The sequence below is a fragment of the Akebia trifoliata genome, chromosome 11, assembly GCF_017979445.1.
Source record: "Akebia trifoliata isolate Shusen 1 chromosome 11, ASM1797944v1, whole genome shotgun sequence".
Taxonomy (NCBI): Eukaryota; Viridiplantae; Streptophyta; class Magnoliopsida; order Ranunculales; family Lardizabalaceae; genus Akebia; species Akebia trifoliata.
In genome coordinates this window covers 41274419-41285946 of record NC_141385.1, presented here as the reverse complement: position 1 = coordinate 41285946, position 11528 = coordinate 41274419, and the positions used below count along the sequence as shown (strand labels likewise).

General features: G+C 35.1%; 1 long non-coding RNA gene across 1 annotated transcript; it reads right to left on the bottom strand.

Moving 5' to 3' along the window:
- Window positions 1-8330: 8330 nt before the first annotated feature.
- On the bottom strand, window positions 8331-11236 carry LOC147391715 (uncharacterized). Its single transcript, XR_015182506.1, has 5 exons — window positions 10576-11236; window positions 10390-10488; window positions 10237-10302; window positions 10068-10124; window positions 8331-9251 (listed from the first exon to the last, which is right to left on the bottom strand). It is a non-coding gene; the product is annotated as an uncharacterized LOC147391715 (long non-coding RNA).
- Between the last annotated feature and the right edge of the window lie 292 nt (window positions 11237-11528).

Sequence of the window (11528 nt, the reverse complement as noted above, 5' to 3'; positions counted from 1 at the left end):
TCTTTCTTGTATGAAATTTCTGTGTCTATGTCACACCATATTTATAGAAGGAATATGAGACTCCTCATTAATGATAAAGTAACCCCACCAAACTAAATGTTGTGGGCCCATCTAATGGCTGCATCTGACCCGCACATCAACGTTTCTTTGATATTCTCGAGGACAGAGAATCTTAGTAAGGGATATGGTTATAATTCTTTCTTCTATAAATGGCCATTTAGGATAGAGACGACACCTTGTACTATTCTAATCTCAAACTATGTTTGACACTTAGTATCCAACTTATTGCTGAGATAACATAGGATTACGAAGATCATGATACGTTTTCTAGGGGTTAGATTTTTTTTTTGAGAATCTTTAGAAAGATTCTATTCATCTTAGTCGTAAGTTTGACGCCGAATGTCAAACGTTGTGTTTGTGGGAAGAATTTTCCTTTTAAGTCTTTCTACCTAACCATAAATAACTTTCCAAATTCTCTAGGAGATCTTCTAGATTGTGTAAATAAAAGTAAAGTTATTTAGTGGAATCTCTATAGTTTTTGAGATATATTGGAGATACTTCTTCCTCCACCTTGATCTTGGTCTTCTGTTATTGATTAATTCAAAAAAACATTAGGGTATATTTGATTGCACATAGAAAATAAGGAGGAAAATTAATTTTCATAGAAAATGATATGTTTCAAGAGTTTGATTATACATGAAAATAGAAATTCATTTTTCACTTCAAATATGGATTTCACTTTCCCACCCATATGAGTGGGAAAGTGAAACCGACCAAAATTTTCCATCTCTAATTCTTTTACACTCATATATTCTTCTTCCCTACCACCACCACCACTATCATCACACTAATTTCGCCATCGTTACTACCGCGGTCATTGTTGTTGTAACCATAATCACCATCTCCGGTCACCTTCTCTCTCTCTCTCTCTCTCTCACCTTCTTCGTTGCCACTACCACCACCACGTTCTCCCCTCATGATCAGCTTCCTCATCATCTTCTTCCTCAATTACCTCTGCCGCCACCACCACATCCTTCCCCCTCCCTCTTCCTCCTCATTTTCTTCTTCTTCTCCCCCTCCTCTCATCTTCTTTCTCCTCCTCCTCTCATTCTTCTTCTTCTTCTTCGTTTTCCTCATATAATTTTTTCAAGATTTTATCAAAGTAAAATCAAATAATAGAATTTAATTTTCCAACCCTACCTATTTTCCACCACTATTTTTTCATGGATTTTAAATTCCATAGAAAGTCACTTTCCATGCAAACAAACATACCCTTAGTGTACTTTGACGATTAAAATATTAGGAAAATGACTTCACGAACCCTAATATAGGATATTCTTTTTAATAAAATCATAACTTTTGGATGATAACTTAGAATCTAGTAAGTAATCTTTCTCTATATAAATGGTCCCTCATCTTAAGAAAAATATAAAGGGAAAAGTTACACTTCTTATGGTTTGACATAATTCCATATAAACCCCCTAAAGTTTTGACAATTGCATTTATCTCCCTTATGGTTATCTAACCAGCACACTTACCCCCTTTTCGTCTATTAGCCGTCAACTAAACAATTAAAAAAATGATTTTTTACATTTTATAAAGATCATTTTTACCCTTTTTTTAAATATTATTTTTTTATAAACAAAATATTCCAATGAAAAAATAGGTGTACTCGTGAATGCTTAGATGGACACATTTATAAAATTTTAAAATTTAACCTTTTTTATAATAAAAAAAAAATAAGAGTAAAATAGTAAAGAATAATGATTTTCTGACACCTCCTCTCTTACATCCACTCCCATCACAGAACCGTAGATCATTTGCCTCAACTTACACAAAATCATAAATCTTTGTCATGTGTATCCTAGGGAAATGATCTACGGTTATGTGATGGGGGTGTCAAATTATCATGACTCTAGTAAAATAACATCTAAATTTTAATACCGTGTGTGAAAGAAGTACAATTATCAAAATATTAGGGGGTCAAAATGGAATTATGTCAAATTATGGGAGAAGAAAGTATAAGTTACCCAAATATAAAAATACATAAAATTCCTTTACTCATCTTTTTTTTATTTTACTTGGTTTTTTCTAAACTGCAAGTATTAACATGCGCCTATTCAGTGGTGAGCTGGCCACTAGATTGATTTTCTCAATATATCACAGGGAATTTTTTTAAAGACTGGTAGAGGTATGTTTTTTCTAATTAGTCCCTAAGTTTTAGAACTTCTCTTCATATAGTTCATTTAGTAAAACTTCTATTGCTATTCACTTTGAACCCCACTCTCAAGAGCAGGGCGGGGAAGTAGTTGCCTTACTACCCCTTTCAATATTTTGAATAATTTACATACACATCCTTAATTTATTGAACATTTATGACACCCTCATTTATCCAAGCTGAAGCCATGCGCCTTTGACCTTTTGTCTTCTCTCAATTTTAGAATCAAGAGAGTATATGAAATATCCGTCACCCAAATGGTGACCCGCCTAGTTGAGTGTCTTGCACCTTCTCCCCCAATTTTTGACACCCCTATACATTTTTGGTAATATATGAAACAACCCCTTAAGTCTGCAAATATAAAATTCTCCCTTCGATCAATAGTAACATTCAATTAATTCAAATAAATTTATAAAAAAAATGGATTTTTTTTGGAAATATACAATTGAATGTTTTTGGGTTTCTTTCCAAAAACCATTCAACCTTCTCAAAAATCGTAGCTTCTTCTTGTGATATGAATGCTTATAAAAGTAAATTTTTTTAGGTTGTTGGGCAAAAGTTTGAAGTTTGTAATTTAATGTCAAACGTTGTTTATGAGGCAGGTACTTTTCTTTTTCAAGTCTTTCTACCTAGCCATTAATATTTTCCAAATCCTCCGGGAAATCTTCTAGGTTGTGTAAATTGAAGTACAGTTATTTAGTGAAATTTCTATAGGTTTTGGGATATATTAGAGATACCTCCTCCTTCACCTTGATCCTAGTCTTTTGTTGTTGACTAATTCAAAAACCGTCGTGATAATCTGACATCCACCTCTGATATATGCCCCTAACACAAAATTATAGATCATTTGCCTTGGGATACATAAGAAAAAGATTTATGATTCTACATATCCCGAGGAAGTCAATCTATGGTTCTGTGATAGGTGCGTATGTCAAAGGGGCCATCAGAAAATCATTAGTCATTAAAAAAAAATAATAACAATAGTATCTCGTGCCTATTAAAATAGGGGAATATGACTTCATGAACCCTAATATAGGTTTTTCTTTCGAATTAATCAATATATTTTGGATGTTAACTTAGAATCTAGTTAGAAAAGTTTCTCTATATAAATGGTTTCTCATCTTAAGAAAAACATAAACGATAAATTACATTTTGACCCTTTGTGATTTGATATAATTTCATATTGACCCTTAACATTTTGACAATTGCATTTACCTTCCTTATAGTTATCTTACGGGTTCATTAAATCCTTTTTCGTCTACTTGCCATTAATTAAACAATTAAAAAATACTTTTTACCTTTTATAAAGGCCAATTTACCCTTTTTAAAATATTATTTTTTTATAAACAAAACATTCCCGTGAAAAAATAAGTGTACTTGTGAATGTTTAGGCGGTAATATTTATATAATTTTAAAATTTAACCTTTTTTATAAAAAAAAAAAAAAGATAAAATGAGAAGCAAAAATAAGAAAGAATAATGATTTTCTGACAGCCCCCTTCAACGTACGTCTGCCATCATGGAAATGTAGATCATTTGCCTTAGGGTATGCTGAACCATAAATCTTTTTCTTGTGTATCCTGAGGCAAATGATCTACGATTCTATGATGGAGTGTATGTCAGAGAGGGGCGTCATAGTATCACGACTCAATTGTAAAATAACATCTAAATTTTAACATTGTGTATGAAAGGAGAGGTAAGTACAATTGTCAGAATATTAGGGGTCAAAATAAAATTATAAGTCAAACTACAGGCGATGATTGTATAATTTACCCAAATATAAAAATACATAAAATGCCCTTACTTATCTCTTTTTATTTTACTTGGTTTTTTTTCTTTTCACCATAAGTATTAAGTAGTAGGGGTGCAACTTGGTCCGGTTCAAACCGAGAACCGAATCAAACTGATGGCTTTGGGGTGGTTTGGTTTGGTTTGGAACAAGTTGCGGTTCGGTTCCGGGTTATAAAAATGGAGAACCGATCAATTTAGTTCGATTCTCGGATCAAACTTGTATAGAACCGAACCAAACCGAGAATTGTACCCCTATGCAATAAATAAATATATATGTATATAATAATAATTATTATGAATTATTTTAAGAGTTATTACATAGATTAGTGATCTTTTATGGATAAATTAATAATTTTTTATGGTAGATTTGTGATTTATTATATGAAATTTTATGTTTATTTTTTTATTAAAAAATATTACTTATAATTTATAACATATTTGCAATCTGTGGAATCGAATCGAACCAAATCGACTTTAATTTGGTTTTGTTGGTTTGGTTCCAATGGAATTTGGTTCGGTTCTGATTCTTACTTAGTGGAACCGACCTATGTTGGTTCGGTTCCAATTTGACCTCAAACCGAACAGAACCGAACCAAGTTGCACCCCTATTAAGTAGGGTCATATGTCCCTATTGAGGGGTGTGCTGATCACTGGATTGATTTTCTCAATATATTATAGGGAAATTTTCTTAAAGGACCCTGGTAAAGGGATTTTTTCTAATTAATCCCTAAATTTTAAGATTTATCTTAATAGTCCATTTCATAAATTTTTTATTTCTAATCGGTCCTCAACCCCATTCTCAAGGGCGGAGTCAAGAGGAGGCAGTTGCTCCCCCTTTCAATTTTTTGAGTAATTTTAATACACACTCTTTATTTATTAAATATTTAAAATACCCTCCGTTGTCCAAACGGAAGCCAGACCCCTTTGACCTTTTGCCCTCTCTCATCTTTAGATTCGGGAGAGTATATGAGATATCATCAAAATCCTGATATTCCCAATTGACTGTTTTGCTCCCTTTCCAACTCTCTCCCACTTTTTGACACTCCTATACATTTTTAATAATATTAAAAATAAATATTATAATTTATTAAATCTTCCTAATGTAGAATATCCTAATTGATATTACTACATATATTATTCTCCAACATTCTCTTCCTTTTGAGATGAGATACATTGATATGATACAATATATTTCATGTATCATAATATGTTGCAATTGGTTCTCTAACATTTACATGTTTTAGTAACTCTCGGTTATATAAATAGAGATATCTAAGATTATAAAACTTATGAGAAAATAATAATTGTTTTTTTTTCTGTTTTGTGAACGTAGGCACACTATCGGACTATGTAAATCCTTATGTGTTACGTGTATGACTTTGGTTGTCTTTACTGCTTAATTTTTCACAGGACTAAGTGACATTTGAACTTATTAGGTACACTACAGTAAAATAGGGCTATAGCGACAGTCGCGACCACATCTAATGACAGCCAGGGAGGCCGTCGGTAGTCGTCGCTAAATAGTCCATCGCTAAATGTTATATCAACGGCCAACTATTAAACGCTGGTAGTTACATGAGTTATGGCGACAGCCGCTTCTGGCCGTCGTTATAGAGTATTATTTAAAAAAAAATATTATTTAGCTACGGTTTTGGCCGTCCCTGTAAAAGTTTTTGAAAAAAAAAATAATTTTACACCAGCCTCCTCATATATTGTTGAATATTGGAAATACCCCTATGTTTTGAAATTAATGACCTTGACCCCTATTACCAGTATGAAAATACCCAAATGCCCCTCCTATCTTCAACTTTCCAAAAATCTATTTGCCAATCCAAATTCTAATCTACAATTTGAAACTCCTACAATAAGCATTCCAGATGCCACACTATAAGAAAACATAATTGACACAAAATAGTTGGGCCAAGATTGTTTTGCCAGTATATTATGACACCACTTGCATACAAGACAACCCCCATTCTTCATTATCAAATTGCAAGTTCATCTATTTTGTATAGTAGCATTTGGTAGGGCACGCTGTGCTTGAAATCTAAATCTACTATGTGAGTGCTCCACAACTTTTTGGTAACAAGTAGTTAAGGCAAAAGCAACACTAGGTGATCCCACATGAATATGTTCTTCAAGAAACCCCATATGAATAATATGTTTCAAGGAATTTGTGTCCTTTAAGGATAAAGATAGAACTTGTAGACACCCGAATTTGAGCAGGCCCTCGACGCAAGATGCCCCAAAAAATTGAAAAATCAGAACGGGCCCCGAGGCCCAAACCTACAAGAACCCAATCTATTTTCAACTAATAAATGTCCGAGGTCACCCACGTGGCCCATGGACCCGCACACCTCACCACCCTCCTACATCCTTAAATTCACCCACTACTATTCTACCCAAGCCCAATCACTCTCATTAAACCCAAGCCCATCCAATTACCCACACCGAAACCCAACCTAAGCTAAGCCCATCCTATTCTACAATCCAATCCAACACAAACCCAACCTAAGCTAAGCCCATCACATAAACCCAAACTATTCTCCTAAACCCAATCCAACATAAACCCAATTCAATCTAAAACCTAATCCATCATAAACCCAATTCAATCTAAACCCAAGACCATCACATAAAATCCAAACTACTTTCCTAAACCCAACCCAACCAAAGCCCAACTCACTATCCAAACCCAATCCAAACCATCATCATCACATCAAACAAATCACCAACTCAATACAAAAAATGACACATGTATCACACACACCCTTCCCCCTCCCTCATCTAATCAACCAACTCCATCACTTCCCTCCAAAAATCAACTCAACCCATAATCCTACCCTAACCTAACCTATTACCCATCCTCTCATCATCATTAACCAACTCCATCACTTCCCTCCAAAAATCAACTCAACCCATAATCCTACCCTAACCTAACCTATTCCCCATCCTCTCATCATCAACAACCCATAACTCAACCCATAACCCTACCCTAACCTAACCTATTCCCCATCCTCTCATCATCAACAACCCACAACTCAACCCATACCCTATACACTCTAACCTATCCCTCATTCTTTAACCACCCACATCACAACCCATACCTATCCATCACTTTCCCTTAAAACACTCCCATAAAATCACCTCAACCCAGACCTCAACCATACCTCCCATACTCTTCTCTCTAATCATCTAACCACCATCACCAATCAACTAATCTCTCCATCCCTCCATTTGCCACATGTCATCATCCCTTCAATCCTCTCAAAATCAAACCAATCACCACTCATCTCTCCAAATCAAACACTATACTTCTTCAACCATCTCAACACTCCTTCTCCAAACAACTCCCTTACACCACCACTCCTCCAATCAACCATCACTCATCTCACCCCACCAAACACTCTACCCAAATGGATTTGGGTAAGATCCAAACCATTTGGGTTAAAACACAACCCATTTCCATCATTACAAAAATACCCTTATTTCCATCTTGAATTTCATACCCCTCTCCTCTCAAACCCATGCCATTATCCATTATTCTCTTCATTCACCCCATTATACCCTCAAAATACCTCTCCAACCTCTATAAAACCCCCTCCATTCTCCCCTCACCACACCTAATGAAAATTTAAAAAATAATCCTACAAAAAAAAGATTACAATTCTCTACTCTACTCTACTCTCAACACCACTCTCAAATCTCAACCTTCTCTCAAGCAAATCAAGGAAGCAAGTCCAAGTCCACTCAAAAGAAGAATATCAAGGAAAGTCAAAGGAAGTCAAGGAAGGTCAAGGTGGGTTTGACAAAAGGACACCCCCCCAACTTCCCTCTTCTACTCACCCCTTTCATACACATTTGCACACACCACTATGGTTTAAATCACCAAGGGCCCTTTCTTCATAAGGTGCCCTCAATGATTTGAACCAACATCGAAGCCCCTCACACTTGAGGGCACATATCGATTTTTCTTCAATTTTATTTTATTTTTATTTTAAAATACCGAATCCGAGGTTACCACGTTACGTGGATGGAGTAGGGTGCCTAACACCTTCCCTACTCCATAAATGGACCCCCTTACCTTGAATCGAGGTTGGACCAAACGTGCTCTATCCATACGAGAGTCATCAAAAAGTGTCAAAACGACATGTTCTTCCAAAAATACAAATTCGGGTGACCAATCACACCCAATTCCGCATTTGAATGGTGGCGACTCCAAAACACCCCAAACTGGAGGGATGTTTGAAGAATATTTGAAATCCCGTGTCCACAGAACTCATAACAACAAAAGCAAAACTATAAACAATGAAAGAAAGAGGGAAATATACTAGCCCATAAGGCCACAAAAACATGAAGTAATAAATTGGACTTGTGCTCTCGTTTACCCATTAAAAAAGGTGATGGAACCAAATTAAGTGCATCAAAGCAAATGAATTACAAATGGAGATGTCCTCTTTTACTAGCACAAGAGAGATGGATGTGAGAAGCACCATCAATGACATGGTGTCAAGGACTCCATAAAAGATTCCCCACTTCACACACCACCAAACATGGAGCCTAGACCACATAGGCATGCCAAATTGTGCATCAAAATAATCCGATAACCTAAAATCTAATGGCTATGGTATCCAATAACTCAATCCACGTTCTTTCTGGTATTCCTCTCGCTCTGTTAAAGCCTTCCATGTGTACATTCCATCTAATTGGGGCTGAATCAGTCTTCGTAGCACATGACCCAAATATTTCGCCTTTCAACTCTATCTAGAGCTATTTCTTATTCAAGGCATGTGTCTTCAGATCATTCCTTACTATTCACATCACTTTTCAAACTACCACAAACCTTTATTGAGCCTTCAACTTGTACCAAAGCATTCCTCATTGGTGCTGTTATAATTATCATATAAAAGTATGTATTCTAGAAATGCTTCAAAATAGTTTGATCACCATATTCTACACCTTATCGAGAGAACTAGTTGGCACATAAACTTATTACATCAACAAGCATACAATCCAATGCCCCTCCTAGAACTCAACAAAAAAGATTGGAATTTATCTAGCAATTTAAAAAAAATGAAAGAACTAGAAAATAATACCAAGGATCGGGACAACTACCATGAATCCGAATTCCTTTACTTCTGGCAATCAGAAGATATTGTCATTCCACCATCAACCTGGCTCTTGAAAGGAACACATAATAAGTAGCCCATTAGCTCCGACTCCATCTTCTTGAAGGCTTACAGGTCCTTTACAAAAATCACCAATTAATACTCGAAGGATATTTCTAGAAAAGTTATTGCTCCTCATAAGAAAAGTTGCGGAAAGCAATATTTATTTGGAGAAATAACAGAGTGCCAACAAATAGTAAATGAATTGGTGTCAAAAGTGTGTATGTTTGTTTATTGGTTTATGTAACAAGCTCTTTAGAGGTGGCCAAAGTCCCTAAAGAAAATTTGGGATAGAAATGTAAAAATGCATAAAGAAAGATTTAAAATTTCAGTTTTTGCTACAGAGCAAAGGATTCTTGAAACCAGGACAGAGTTATTGTTCCTTAGAATTTCAGTAGAGAATTAGCACCAAGGACATGATTCTTACTCCAATGAAAAATAAGATATAAACAATTCTATTTGAGGGAAAAAAAAAGGCCAAAACTGAGGAGATGCTTAGATGTATTTTTCATTCAGTTAATCATTCCAACTTTACTAATAAGAGAATTGACTTCTCCTTGTTTTTCAAGTAGAAATAAAATTACTGACCCTTTGGAATCAGAACTTTTGACTCCAAGATCCTGAACTTGTTGTAATGGAAAATTGAACTAATTGCTTGATCAGTTTATTCGGACAATGCATTTGTCGATCCAAACTTACTAAAGCTTTAAAATCCCTCATCAGAAAAGTTGGAATTTGAAAAGGAAAAAAAGAAACCAAGTTAATTGGAATTTTAAACTAAAAACTTAATCATCATCATAATCTCTACAACATCAAAATTACCAAGAAAGGAATAGTCAAAGAAATACCAAAAGGATTGAGATTTACTACCAATGAGAAGTGGAAACTACTCACTTGAACTTGAAGTTGAAGCTGTTTGAGATATTCGATGGCTTCATCAAGCATCGACGCCTTATCCGTCCATCATAAACAGAACATCAAATTGTTCGGTCAACTACTTGAGCTCAAACCGAACTGGATTCCAAAATTAAGAAAATTAATATAAAATAAAAAAAATTAAAACCTTGTTGGAATTTGGAATTAGATTCTGTAAGGCTCTCATTTTCTCATTAATTCGACTCCTCCTCCTCTGTCCAACATTTATAAATATCAATAATTAAACTACTTCAAATAAAAATCCTGAGAAACAGAGATAATTAAGAACAGAAATTTTCACCTTTTCGGATAAATTGTGGAATTCTGCAGCTCGGCTTCTCTTGGAAGAATTGGGAGGAGGAACAGCCTTCAAAGATCCCTCTGACACCTCAAAACCCTCCTACATTCAAACAATATTGACCAATTAAACCTCAATTGGATTTGATTTTTAAGATTAACAATTGAGATTCAACAACAAAACAAACACCTCGCTTTCTCAATGCGAACATCCATATCCTGGAGAGTTGAAATTTGATTGAGAGATCAAAACCCTAGATAGGTGACTAAACCCTAAATAGGTGAAATCCAATAGAGTCTGAGAGAGTCGATGAGAGAGATCGAGTTGAATAGAGAAGATAAATCGTGTGAGGCGCACATTTGATATAAACCTTAGAGATCGAGTTGAATGAGAAATAAGGCAAAACGATTGATTTGGCACAAAAATTAAGGGATTTTAATCCAATTCATCTGGTTTTGAGTTCCATAGAGGAAGATACCAATCTGAATTGGGAGAAAATTGGATTTTTTGTCCACTGCAGAGTGCAGAATAAGAATTAGGTTTTTACAGAAATGTTGCAAAGAGGTTTTTTTCAGAAAAACTCAGCGAGACTTGGGAGGTATGTTTGTTTGAGAGAGAGAGAGAGAGAATCTGTTGCCAACGATGGAAGCAAATGGAGACTGAGTTCTTCTTCCTCATCACTGGAGGAACCTAAGAAATGCAAGAAGGGAGAAAAAGAAAAATTTACGATTTTGTTAGCACACTACAGCGACGGTATCAATTTTGGGTCGCTACAGATAGATATAACGACGGTTTAAATGAAGCCGTCGTTGTAATTCGTTGTTACAGAACGAATTTCTTGTAGTGGTAGTTCAAATGCAAAGCTTGTTCCAGCCTTTATATTGTCCTTCGATTCATGCAACCTTTTCCCATATTTATTTTAGAGGTTTCCCGTGCCTACGATAGAAACATTCTCTTTGTGGTCAATAGGTAAAAGAGGAAAAATAAAGCTTGGGATATTTATAGAAAAGGGGGAGAAGGGGAAAGCTAATAAAGTTACAAGATATTATTAGAAAAGAGACAAAAGAGGAAAGGGGTGTTCTTGAAAAACGGGTATGAGATTGAATCCGAACTACTTTTAATGAGGGGAATAAAAATTGGGA